The 14,213-nt window shown below is 52.4% G+C and overlaps 1 pseudogene across 1 annotated transcript; it reads left to right on the forward strand.

Annotated features, from left to right (window-relative positions):
* Positions 1-799: 799 nt before the first annotated feature.
* Positions 800-13,668, forward strand: LOC145340219 (S-phase kinase-associated protein 2-like; annotated as a pseudogene). The gene is made up of 7 exons (XR_013886220.1): positions 800-879; positions 1,422-1,669; positions 2,304-2,421; positions 6,230-6,373; positions 9,315-9,449; positions 11,928-12,026; positions 13,541-13,668. The product of XR_013886220.1 is annotated as an S-phase kinase-associated protein 2-like (transcript).
* Positions 13,669-14,213: the final 545 nt, after the last annotated feature.

The following is a 14,213-nucleotide window of genomic DNA, read 5'->3' on the forward strand; positions in this document are numbered from 1 at the left end:
AGATAGAGAGTGAGTGAGAGAGAGAGATAGAGAGAGAGATAGAGAGAGAGATAGATAGAGTGAGAGAGATAGAGTGAGAGAGAGAGATAGAGAGAGTGAGAGAGAGAGAGAGAGTGAGAGAGAGATAGAGAGAGAGTGAGAGAGAGTGAGAGAGAGATAGAGAGAGAGATAGAGTGAGAGAGAGATAGAGAGAGAGATAGAGTGAGAGAGAGATAGAGAGAGAGATAGAGTGAGAGAGAGAGAGAGATAGAGTGAGAGAGAGATAGAGAGAGAGATAGAGTGAGAGAGAGAGAGAGAGTGAGAGAGAGAGAGAGATAGAGTGAGAGAGAGAGAGTGAGAGAGAGAGAGTGAGAGAGAGAGAGAGATAGAGTGTGTGAGAGAGAGAGATAGAGTGTGTGAGAGAGAGAGAGATAGAGTGTGTGAGAGAGAGAGAGATAGAGTGTGTGAGAGAGAGAGAGATAGAGTGTGTGAGAGAGAGAGAGATAGAGTGTGTGAGAGAGAGAGAGAGAGAGATAGAGTGTGTGAGAGAGAGAGAGATAGAGTGTGTGAGAGAGAGAGAGATAGAGTGTGTGAGAGAGAGAGAGATAGAGTGAGAGAGAGATAGAGTGTGTGAGAGAGAGATAGAGTGAGAGAGAGATAGAGTGTGTGAGAGAGAGAGAGAGATAGAGAGAGATAGAGTGAGATAGAGATAGAGTGAGAGAGAGATAGAGATAGAGTGAGAGAGAGATAGAGATTGAGAGAGAGAGAGTGTGATAGAGAGTGTGATAGAGAGTGAGAGAAGGGGGGGGAGAGAGAGGCGCAGGGAGACACACAGAGAGACTGAGGGACAGACACAGTGGGGAGTGATCAGGGTGGCGGTGAAATGACGAAGGAAACCCGGTGAGTGTCTGACTGGAGGGGGGGGGTCAGAGAGTCCCACAGTGAGCACTGACCCTTCAGCCCATTGGAGCAGGGCCTGGGGCTGGGATCCCCCCGTGATTGGGGGGGGGGGGGGGGGGGGGGGGTGGCGCTGGAATCATCACTGTGATGGGGGGAGGGGGGGGTCTGGGATTCCCGCTGTGATGGGGGGAGGGGGGGGTCTGGGATTCCCGCTGTGATGGGGGGAGGGGGGGGTCTGGGATTCCCGCTGTGATGGGGGGAGGGGGGGGTCTGGGATCATCACTGTGATGGGGGGAGGGGGGCTGCAGCCCCCCCACTCCGTGATGGGGATGGTTTGGATCCCCCGTAGTTGTGGGGGAGGAGCTGGGTGGGTAGGAACCTCCACGATAGGGGAGGGAGGAGGGATGGTCCCTGCAGTTCACTGTTCCTGTGTAAAGGTGATTGGCTGCATTTGTTCATTGTACAATGCTGTTTGATTGTGTATTTGCTGCCTGTACGTGGGGCCGTGCCGCCTCTGTTTTAAGTGACCCTCTTTCTGTCAGAGTGTTACAGGATGTTACACCGTCCATCCACAGCCCAGGGACGTTCAGCTGGAGCTGGGACACTGCTGAGACACACTCACTGATGACGGTGATGGGAGTTCGTGTAATCGAGGAGAAGACAAATGAAGACGAGTCCTTGGAGCCAGCGGTTCCTCAGAAACGTCCCAGGAAGTGCCGGGGGAAAGAGAATCAGCCTCATACCTTCCTGATGCCCAAGAGATTTCGCAGAAGTGCTGGGTCTTTATTAGGTAGAGAGCAGACACTTTGTGCAGAGCAGCTGGGGCTAGTGTTTGGCAGGGTATTTGCAGATTGACTTCAATTCCATATTCCTACACTCAATATCCCACACGGGAACTGGTATTGTCACTGGGCCAGTAATCCAGAGACCCAGGGTAATGATCTGGGGACTCCGGTTCAAATCTGCCACAGCAGATGGTGAAATTTGAATTCAATAAAAATCTGGAATTAATCTACTGATGACCATGAAACCCGTTGTCGATTGTTGGAAAAACCCGTCTGGTTCACTAATGTTCTTTTGGGGAGGAAATCTACCATATTACCCGGTCTGGCCTACAGGTGACTCCAGAGCCACAGCAATGTGGGTATCTGTTAACTGTGCTCCGGAATAGAAGGTCCAGTAATCCAGTACGATTCCACCACCCTCTGGGTAACAAGGTTTTCCTCAAATCCCCTGCTACCTGCTCCACGAAGGGAAAAGATTTCTTCCTATCGACCTGATCCATATCCTTCATAACTGAACACCTTAATCAGGTTCCCCCCTATGCACCCCCAGCCTTTGTGTTTGGGGTGTCATTTCCCCCGCCCCAGTGTGTTTGGGGAGTATGAAGGTGGATTCTGATTTGATTGGTTTCTCCTCTCCAGCTGTCAGCTGTTCCTGGGAACGGATGCCGGATGAGCTGCTATTGGTGATATTTCACTTCCTGTCACTGCCACACCTCCTGAAAGCCTCGCGAGTCAGCAAGCACTGGCACCGATTAGCGTGAGTACACGTTCTGGGCACCGATTAGCGTGAGTACACATTCTGGGCACCGATTAGCGTGAGTACACATTCTGGGCACCGATTAGCGTGAGTACACGTTCTGGGCGCCGATTAGCGTGAGTACACATTCTGGGCACCGATTAGCGTGAGTACACGTTCTGGGCACCGATTAGCGTGAGTACACGTTCTGGGCACCGATTAGCGTGAGTACACGTTCTGGGCACCGATTAGCGTGAGTACACATGCTGGGCACCGATTAGCGTGAGTACACGTTCTGGGCGCCGATTAGCGTGAGTACACATGCTGGGCACCGATTAGCGTGAGTACACATTCTGGGCACCGATTAGCGTGAGTACACATTCTGGGCACCGATTAGCGTGAGTACACATGCTGGGCACCGATTAGCGTGAGTACACGTTCTGGGCACCGATTAGCGTGAGTACACATTCTGGGCACCGATTAGCGTGAGTACACGTTCTGGGCACCGATTAGCGTGAGTACACGTTCTGGGCACCGATTAGCGTGAGTACACATGCTGGGCACCAATTAGCGTGAGTACACGTTCTGAGCACCGATTAGCGTGAGTACACATGCTGGGCACCGATTAGCGTGAGTACACGTTCTGGGCGCCGATTAGCGTGAGTACACGTTCTGGGCGCCGATTAGCGTGAGTACACGTTCTGGGCGCCGATTAGCGTGAGTACACATGCTGGGCACCGATTAGCGTGAGTACACGTTCTGGGCGCCGATTAGCGTGAGTACACGTTCTGGGCGCCGATTAGCGTGAGTACACGTTCTGGGCACCGATTAGCGTGAGTACACGTTCTGGGCACCGATTAGCGTGAGTACACGTTCTGGGCACCGATTAGCGTGAGTACACGTTCTGGGCACCGATTAGCGTGAGTACACGTTCTGGGCACCGATTAGCGTGAGTACACGTTCTGGGCACCGATTAGCGTGAGTACACGTTCTGGGCACCGATTAGCGTGAGTACACGTTCTGGGCACCGATTAGCGTGAGTACACATGCTGGGCACCTTCTGTAAACAGGGCTGCCAGGAAGCCAGCCAACATCGAAGCATTTCAGCAGGTCACAGAAAACCACTCTTCTCTCCTTGGTGATCTGATAATCTAATCGCGGGGTTTGGGATGGTTTATATACAGAATAACAGATACCCGGGAGTGATTTACAGACTGGAATCTAATCGAGGGGTTCGGGAAGGTTTATATATAGAATAACAGATACCCGGGAGTGAGTTACAGACAGGAATCTAATCGAGGGGTTCGGGGTGGTTTATGTATAGAATAACAGATACCCGGGAGTGAGTTACAGACAGGAATCTAATCGAGGGGTTCGGGGTGGTTTATATATAGAATAACAGATACCCGGGAGTGAGTTACAGACTGGAATCTAATCGAGGGGTTCGGGATGGTTTATATACAGAATAACAGATACCCGGGAGTGAGTTACAGACTGGAATCTAATCGAGGGGTTCGGGGTGGTTTATATATAGAATAACAGATACCCGGGAGTGAGTTACAGACAGGAATCTAATCGAGGGGTTCGGGGTGGTTTATATCTAGAATAACAGATACCCGGGAGTGAGTTACAGACAGGAATCTAATCGAGGGGTTCGGGGTGGTTTATATATAGAATAACAGATATCCGGGAGTGAGTTACAGACTGGAATCTAATCGAGGGGTTCGGGAAGGTTTATATATAGAATAACAGATATCCGGGAGTGAGTTACAGACAGGAATCTAATCGAGGGGTTCGGGGTGGTTTATATATAGAATAACAGATACCCGGGAGTGAGTTACAGACTGGAATCTAATCGAGGGGTTCGGGGTGGTTTATATATAGAATAACAGATATCCGGGAGTGAGTTACAGACTGGAATCTAATCGAGGGGTTCGGGAAGGTTTATATATAGAATAACAGATACCCGGGAGTGAGTTACAGACAGGAATCTAATCGAGGGGTTCGGGGTGGTTTATATATAGAATAACAGATATCCGGGAGTGAGTTACAGACTGGAATCTAATTGAGGGGTTCGGGGTGGTTTATATATAGAATAACAGATACCCGGGAGTGAGTTACAGACAGGAATCTAATCGAGGGGTTCGGGGTGGTTTATATACAGAATAACAGATACCCAGGAGTGAGTTACAGACTGGAATCTAATCGAGGGGTTCGGGGTGGTTTATATATAGAATAACAGATACCCGAGAGTGAGTTACAGACTGGAATCTAATCGAGGGGTTCGGGGTGGTTTATATATAGAATAACAGATATCCGGGAGTGAGTTACAGACTGGAATCTAATCGAGGGGTTTGGTGTGGTTTATATATAGAATAACAGATACCCAGGAGTGAGTTACAGACTGGAATCTAATCGAGGGGTTCGGGATGGTTTATATATAGAATAACAGATACCCAGGAGTGAGTTACAGACTGGAATCTAATCGAGGGGTTCGGGGTGGTTTATATATAGAATAACAGATACCCGGGAGTGAGTTACAGACTGGAATCTAATCGAGGGGTTCGGGGTGGTTTATATATAGAATAACAGATATCCGGGAGTGAGTTACAGACTGGAATCTAATCGAGGGGTTCGGGAAGGTTTATATATAGAATAACAGATACCCGGGAGTGAGTTACAGACAGGAATCTAATCGAGGGGTTCGGGGTGGTTTATATATAGAATAACAGATATCCGGGAGTGAGTTACAGACTGGAATCTAATTGAGGGGTTCGGGGTGGTTTATATATAGAATAACAGATACCCGGGAGTGAGTTACAGACAGGAATCTAATCGAGGGGTTCGGGGTGGTTTATATACAGAATAACAGATACCCAGGAGTGAGTTACAGACTGGAATCTAATCGAGGGGTTCGGGGTGGTTTATATATAGAATAACAGATACCCGAGAGTGAGTTACAGACTGGAATCTAATCGAGGGGTTCGGGGTGGTTTATATATAGAATAACAGATACCCGAGAGTGAGTTACAGACTGGAATCTAATCGAGTGGTTCGGGGTGGTTTATATATAGAATAACAGATATCCGGGAGTGAGTTACAGACTGGAATCTAATCGAGGGGTTTGGTGTGGTTTATATATAGAATAACAGATACCCAGGAGTGAGTTACAGACTGGAATCTAATCGAGGGGTTCGGGATGGTTTATATACAGAATAACAGATACCCAGGAGTGAGTTACAGACAGGAATCTAATCGAGGGGTTCGGGGTGGTTTATATATAGAATAACAGATACCCAGGAGTGAGTTACAGACAGGAATCTAATCGAGGGGTTCGGGGTGGTTTATATATAGAATAACAGATACCTGGGAGTGAGTTACAGACTGGAATCTAATCGAGGGATTCGGGATGGTTTATATATAGAATAACAGATACCCGGGAGTGAGTTACAGACTGGAATCTAATCGAGGGGTTCGGGGTGGTTTATATATAGAATAACAGATACCCGGGAGTGAGTTACAGACTGGAATCTAATCGAGGGGTTCGGGGTGGTTTATATATAGAATAACAGATACCCAGGAGTGAGTTACAGACAGGAATCTAATCGAGGGGTTCGGGGTGGTTTATATATCGAATAACAGATATCCGGGAGTGAGTTACAGACTGGAATCTAATCGAGGGGTTCAGGGTAGTTTATATATAGAATAACAGATACCTGGGAATGAGTTATAGTTCTCTGAGGTGTGATTTTTCTCTAGTTTGTTTTTGTCTCTGCTGTTTGATTTATCCTTGCTCTGTTTGATTTATCCCTGCACTGTTCCGGAGCAGGTTTGATAAGTCCCTCTGGTACAGTGTGGATCTAAGTAAGAGCAGCCTACCCTTGGGGACTGTGAGCCAGGTGCTGGAGGCTGGAGTCGTGGTGCTGAGGTGTCCCCACTCCTTCCTGGGAGAGCCCATGTTCAAGGATGAGAGGTGAGTGAAATCTCCAGCTGCTTTCAAAGAGTTAATTTTGAATGTAATCGCTCTGAGGATCTAGGGTGCTGTTGAGCACATTCTGGACTGAGATCACTGAATATCTCGACTCTGGACATAGACTTGTGAAGGTGGAATTGATTTGCAAGTTCAGCCACAGTCTCATTATTCATTTCTGGGACACAGGTGTCGCTGGCTTGACCAGTATTTATTGCCCATCCCTAATTTCTCTTGAGAAGGTGCTGGTGAGCTGCTACCATGATTCACTGCAGTCCCTGAGCTGTAGGTACACCCACAGTGCTGTTAGGAAGGGAAGTCCAGGGTTTTGACCCAGTGACAGTGAAGGAACAGTGATATATTTCCAGATGAGATTGCTGAGTGGTTTGGAGAGGAATCTCCAGGTGGGGGTGTTCCCAGGTATCTGCTACCCTTGTCCTTCTAGATGGATGTGGTTGTGGGTTTAGAAGGTGCTGCCTAAGGAATTCCAGCACAGGAACAGGCCCTTTGGCCCTCCAAGCCTGCACCAGCCACGCTGCCCGACTGAACTAAAACCCCCTACCCTTCCGGGGACCATATCCCTCTATTCCCATCCTATTCATGTACTTGTCAAGACATCCCTTAAAACTCACTACTGTATCCGCTTCCACTAACTACCCTGGCAATGAGTTCCTGGCAGCCACCACCCTCTGTGTAAAAACTCTTGCCTGGTACATCTCCTTTAAACCTTGCCCCTTACACATTTAAACCTTGGTGAATTGCTGCAGTGCATCTTGTAGATAATACACACGGCTGGCGCTGTGTGTCAGTGGTGGAGGGAATGTGTTGTAGCTTCACCAGGTTGACACCTCATGTTTAGGTCTGCCTGGTGCTGCTCCTGACATGCCCTCCTGCACTCTCCATTGAACCAGGGTTGATCCCCTGGCTTGATAGTAATGGTTGAGTAGGGGATGTGCTGGGCCGTGAGGTTACAGATTGTGCTGGAGTACAGTCCCGCTGCTGTTGATGGCCCACAGCGCCTCATGGATGGCCAGTGTTGAGTTGCTGGATCAGTTTGAAGTCTGTCCCATTTAGCATGGGTGATAGTGCCACACAACACGATGGAGGTTATTCTCAATGTGAAGGTGGGACTTTGTCTCCACAAGGACTGTGCAGTGGTCACTCTTACCGATATTATCAGGGACAGATGCACCTGCAGCCGGCAAATTGGTAAGGATGGGATCAAGGATATTTATGCCTCTTGGTGGTTCCTTCACCACCTGCTACAGACCCAGTTTCGCTGTTATATCCTTTAGGACCCAACCCCCTGGATCAGTGGTGCTGCTGCTGAGCCATTCTTGGTGGTGGACAGTGAAATCCCCCACCCAGAACATCTGGCGCCCTTACCACCCTCAGTACTTCCTCCAAGTGATGTTTAACACGGAGGGGTACTGATTCATCAGCTGACTGGGACAATACCTGGGAATCAGCAGGGGGTTTCCTTGCCCATGTTTGACCCGGTGCCATGAGACTCCATAGGATCCAGAGTCAATGATGAGGATTCCCAGGGCAGCTCCTTCCCGACTGTATCCCACTGTGCTGCTGCCATCTCTGCTCACCCCTCTACCAGGGTTGGTAATGGTGGGGTCTGGGACATTATTAAAAGGTATGATTGTGTGAGTGTGACTGTGTCAGGCTATTGTTTGACTGTCTGTGACAGTTCTCCCAACCGTATACCACTTACTGAATGAAGGGGCAGACTTGGGGTGGAATGGCCTACTTACTTTTGCGTTCTTCTGTCTCTCCACAGCATTGTTTTCTTGGGTAGTTGGGAGGGTGAGTGCCTGGCAGTGTGATATGAATGGTCCTTGCCACTTAGCTGCACATGCAGTGTCTTGCTGTATTTATTCTCCGGCTGTTTCGCTGTCTGAGAGGTTAAATGATTCCGTGTAAATTTGACAATGTTATTTTTGTGGTCGTAGCTCCGTATTTTCTGATGAAGACTCTCATTGATGCCTTTTTGCCTGCTTCACACAGAGTAACATGTCCCACTGTCACAGCACCCTTCCAGCCTAACCATTAGCTCTGTAGGCACACTGGCAATAGGGATCCTGTGTAACAGGCTAACGGGGTCAGAAGCACAGCTCCACCACAGCAGCTCCTGCTTTTCCTGCTGGCTCAGTTATTATGTTAGTGCACTGTCCTGTACAGCCAGTCCCACATGGCTCTCATTGCTATGGTTAAAGAGCAGCTTCACTGCTTCATTCTCCCTGGAAAGACAGAGAATGAGGGGAGGCCTGATAGAGGTGTATAAAATTATGAAGGGTATAGATAGGGTGAACAGTGGGAAGCTTTTTCCCAGGTTGGAGGTGATGATCTCACAGGTTCAAGGTGAGAGGGGCGAGGTATAACTCCAATATCAGAGGGATGTATTTTACACAGAGGGTGGTGGGGGCCTGGAATGCACTGCCAAGTCGGGTGGTGGAGGCAGAATTGCTGGGATCGTTTAAGACTTATCTGGATCGTCACATGAACAGACTGGGAATGGAGGGATACAAACGGATGGTCTAGTTGAACCAATGAGCGGCGCAGGCTTGGAGGGCCGAAGGGCCTGTTTCCTGCGCTGTACTGTTCTTTGTATTACTGTGGCTGCAGTGAGCCTCAGGCTGAACTGCTCGATTCCACCCACAGTAACCATTGTCCTGGCCACAGCTCACAATCCCAGATATTACTGTCACTGAGAGGCAGCTGTTCAAAATGATCAAAGACTCAAAACTGAAAAAAAGCAGGTATTTGGGGGGGTGGATGGCGATGCAAGTGGACATGTGTGTGTGTGTGTGCGGTGGGGGTGTATGTGCGGGAGGGTGCCTGCGTTCAGGTGGGCGTGGGTGTGGCAGGGTGCGTGCAGAGTGTGTGTCTCTCTGTTTGAGGTTGGGTTGTACCGATCTCTCTGTCTCTCCACCAGCCAGCTCTCTGTTCAGTATCTGGACCTGTCTCACTGTGTGATCAGCACCTCCGCCATTTTCCAGATTCTGCATCGTTCCCACCGGATCCTCAGCCTCAGTCTTGAGGGGCTCTCACTCTCTGACAATGTCATCAGGTGAGGCAATACCATCTTCTAAAAGGGATGATTGGGGCTTCCCCCTTCGCCCTCGTCCTCCCCCCTCCGTCTCCACCCTCATCCGCTCCGCCCTCCCATGTTCCCCCACCCCCCCATTCCCCTCCTCGCTTCCCCCTCGCTCCTCCCCCTGTCCCCCCAAAGATATAGATGTGTTGGTCAGATGGACAGATCAGTGGCAGGCGGTATTTAATCCTGACAAGTGGGAGGTGATGCACTTTGGAAGAAGAAACAAGATGAGGGAGTATTTAATGAATGGCAGGACACTGGGAAGCTCAGAGGGATCTTGGGGTAATTATTCACTGAAGATGGCAGAGCAGGTAAATAAGATATTCAGGATATTTGGGGTGGCACGGTAGCACAGTGGTTAGCACTGCTGCTTCACAGCTCCAGGGACCTGGGTTCGATTCCCAGCTTGGGTCACTGTCTGTGTGGAGTTTGCACATTCTCCTCGTGTCTGCATGTGTTTCCTCCGGGTGCTCCGGTTTCCTCCCACAGCCCCAAAGATGTGTGGGTTAGATTGATTGGCCATGCTAAAATTGTCCCATAGTGTCCTAAGATGCTTAGGTTAGAGGGATTAGTGGGTATAATATGCAGGGATATGGGGGTGGGGCCTGGTTGGGATTGTGGTCGGTGCAGACTCAATGGGCCAAAGGGTTCTATGGTTCCAGGAAGGCATATAAAGAACAAAGAAAGAAAATTACAGCACAGGAACAGGCCCCTCGGTCCTCCAAGCCTGCAGTGACCATGCTGCCCCATTTAACTCTACTTTTCCAGGGACCATATCCCTCTATTCCCATCTTATTCATGTACTTGTCAAGACACCCCTTAAAAGTCACTACTGTATCCACTCCCACTACCTCCCCCGGAAACGAGTCCCAGGCACCCATTACTCCCTGTGTAAAAAATCTGCAGTGGAGATGCCGGCGTTGGACTGGGGAACACCAGGTTTAAGTCCAACCCATTTATTTGATAGTAATCTCACATCTCGGTCATTCATAAAAATGACAAACAGCAGTGGCCCCAAAACAGATCCTTGAGGTACACCACTTGTAACTGTACTCCAGGTTGAATATTTCCCATCAACCACCACCCTCTGTCTTCTATCAGCGAGCCAATTCCTGATCCAAACTGCTAAATCACCCTCAATCCCATGCATCTGCATTTTCTGCAGTAGCCTACCATGGGGAACCTTATCAAACGCTTTGCTAAAATCCATATACACCACGTCAACTGCCTTACCCTTATCCACCTCTTTGGTCACCTTTTCAAAGAACTCAATAAGGTTTGTGAGGCACGACCTACCCTTTACAAAACCGTGTTGACTATCCTTAATCAATTTATTTCCCTCTAGATGATTATAAATCCTATCTCTTATAATTCTTTCCAAAACTTTGCCCACAACAGAAGTAAGGCTCACCAGTCTATAATTCCCAGGATGGTCTCTACTCCCCTTCTTGAACAAGGGGACATTTGCTATCCATACCAGGCAATATCCTGGTAAATCTTTTCTGTACCCTCTCCAAAGCCTCCACGTCCTTCTGGTAGTGTGGCGACCAGAATTGAACACTATATTCCAAGTGCAGCCTCACTAAGGTTCTATAAAGCTGCAACATGATTTGTCAATTTTTAAACTCAGTACCCCGGCCGATGAAGACAAGCATGCCGTATGCCTTCTTGACTACCTTCTCCACCTGCATTGCCACTTTCAGTGACCTGTGTACCTGTACACCCAGATCCCTCTGCCTATCAATACTCCTAAGGGTTCTGCCATTTACAGTATATTTCCTAGCTGTATTAGACTTTGTTTTTATCAGTCGTGGTACAGAGTATAAGAGCAAGGAGGGAATGTTGGAGTTGGACAGAGTGTTGGTTAGGCCAGAGCTGGAGTACTGTGTGCAGTTCCACTCACCTCACTGTAGGAAGGAGGTGATAGCACTCGAGGGGATACAGAGGAGGTTCACCAGGATGTTACCTGGGACGGAGCATTTGAGCGATACGGAGAGATTGGATAGGCTGGGATTGTTTTCTCTGGAGCAGAGAAGGCTGAGGGGGGACATGGTTGAGGTGTATAAGATTATGAGGGGTGTGGACACGGGGAATAAGGAGCAGCTTTTCTCCTTGGGTGAGGGGTCAATAGGGGTCACCAGGGGTCAGAGTTTTAGGGTAAGGAGCAGGAGATTCAGGGGGGATTTGAGAGGAAGCTTTTTCACTCAGAGGGTGGTGAGAATCTGGAATGTGCTGCCTGGGAGGGTATTGAAGGCTGGAAATCTTACAACCTTAAAAAAAATATACGGATCAGCGCTGGAAATATCAAAACATTCAAGGATATGGGACAAGCGCTGGAAAATGGATTAGTGTGCGTGTAGTGGTGGGTATTGTCACACAGACTCGATGGGCCGAATGGCCTTTTTTGTGCTGTGTGACTCAGTGACTGTAAAGTTTGTTGTGTGATTTCAGAGCGATTGGACAGAATGAGAATTTACTGCGCTTAAATCTCTCCAGCTGCTCCCCAATTTGGGCCAAACTCCCTGAGCCAGATGTTGAGTACTGTTCCAGGTGGGTGAGGGAGACGAGACAACTGTGTCTGGATAGCAATGGGCGGGGGCAGGGGGAGAGGGTGCAGGGCTGGGGGAGAGGGTGCAGGCGGGGGGAGAGGGTGCGGGGCTGGGGGAGAGGGTGCGGGGCTGGGGGAGAGGGTGCGGGGGCTGGGGGAGAGGGTGCCGGGGGCTGGGGGAAGGGTGCGGGGCTGGGGAGAGGGTGCGGGGCGGGGGGAGAGGGTGCGGGGGCGGGGGGAGAGGGTCGGGGGCTGGGGGGAGAGGGTGCAGGGCTGGGGGAGAGGGTGCGGGGGCTGGGGAGAGGGTGCGGGGCAGGGGAGAGGGTGCAGGGCAGGGGGAGAGGGTGCGGGGCTGGGGGAGAGGGGTGCAGGGCGGGGGGAGAGGTGCGGGGGCTGGGGGAGAGGGTGCGGGGCTGGGGGAGAGGGTGCGGGGCTGGGGGAGAGGGTGCGGGGCTGGGGGAGAGAGGGTGCGGGGCTGGGGGAGAGGGTGCGGGGGCGGGGGGGAGAGGGTGCGGGGGCTGGGGGAGAGGGTGCGGGGGCTGGGGGAGAGGGTGCGGGGGCTGGGGGAGAGGGTGCGGGGGCTGGGGGAGAGGGTGCGGGGGCGGGGGGAGAGGGTGCGGGGGCTGGGGGAGAGGGTGCGGGGCTGGGGGAGAGGGTGCGGGGCTGGGGGAGAGGGTGCGGGGGCTGGGGGAGAGGGTGCGGGGCTGGGGGAGAGGGTGCGGGGGCTGGGGGAGAGGGTGCGGGGGCTGGGGGAGAGGGTGCGGGGCTGGGGGAGAGGGTGCGGGGGCTGGGGGAGAGGGTGCAGGGGCTGGGGGAGAGGGGGCGGGCTGGGGGAGAGGGTGCGGGGGCTGGGGGAGAGGGTGCGGGGGCTGGGGGAGAGGGTGCGGGGGCTGGGGGAGAGGTGCGGGGCTGGGGAGAGGGTGCGGGGGCTGGGGGAGAGGTGCGGGGCTGGGGGAGAGGGTGCGGGGGCTGGGGATGAGGGTGCGGGGCTGGGGGAGAGGTGCGGGGCTGGGGGAGAGGGTGCAGGGGCTGGGGGTGAGGGTGCGGGGGCTGGGGGAGAGGGTGCGGGGGCTGGGGGAGAGGTGCGGGGCTGGGGGAGAGGGTGCGGGGGCTGGGGGTGAGGGTGCGGGGCTGGGGGAGAGGGGGCGGGGTGGAGGGTGCAGGGCGGTTGGGGCTGGAGGGTGCAGAGCTGGGGGAGAGAACAGGGTGCAGGTGTGGGGGAGGGTGCAGGGTTGGGGGGGGGGATGCAGGGCGGGGGGGCGTTGGGCCTGGAGGGTGCCGAGCTGGGGGAGAGGAGAGTGCAAAGCAAGAGGGGAAGGTGCAGGGCAGGTGAGAGAGGGTGCAGGGCGGGGAGGTGTCACATGGGGGGAAGAGGGTGAACCTGGGGGAGGGGGTTGGTACAAGAATCCTGGGGGGGTGGTGTGGATTGGGAGGGGGATTGCGGTGAGGATGGGGCTAGTGGATTCTCTGTGTGTTGGTGTTTCACGCTCTCTCTCTCTGCCTCAATCCTCGGCAGGTTGGATGAGTTGAACCTGTCCTGGTGTCAGTTTAACTCTGAGCACATTCAGGCCATGGTCTCACACATTCCAGCCAGTGTCACCCAGCTAAACATCAGTGGCTACAGGAACATTCTCCATAACTCCGGTACGTAGAACCAGCCATCGGGGCCAATACTCACCCACCCACCACCACCCCTCCCCCCCCCTCCCCAATACTCACACCCCCTCCCCAATACTCACACCCCCCCCCCCAATACTCACCCCCCCCCCAATACTCACCCCCCCCCAATACTCACCCCCCCCAATACTCACCCCCCCCCAATACTCACCCCCCCCCAATACTCACCCCCCCCAATACTCACCCCCCCCCAATACTCACCCCCCCCCCAATACTCACCCCCCCCAATACTCACCCCCCCCCAATACTCACCCCCCCCAATACTCACCCCCCCCCAATACTCACCCCCCCCCCAATACTCACCCCCCCCCAATACTCACCCCCCCCCAATACTCACCCCCCCCAATACTCACCCCCCCCAATACTCACCCCCCCCAATACTCACCCCCCCCAATACTCACCCCCCCCAATACTCACCCCCCCCAATACTCACCCCCCCCCAATACTCACCCCCCCCAATACTCACCCCCCCCAATACTCACCCCCCCCAATACTCACCCCCCCCAATACTC

Source organism: Carcharhinus amblyrhynchos, unplaced genomic scaffold (assembly GCF_965287045.1).
Source record: "Carcharhinus amblyrhynchos unplaced genomic scaffold, sCarAmb.v2.hapA scaffold_851, whole genome shotgun sequence".
In the NCBI taxonomy this organism is placed as follows: Eukaryota; Metazoa; Chordata; class Chondrichthyes; order Carcharhiniformes; family Carcharhinidae; genus Carcharhinus; species Carcharhinus amblyrhynchos.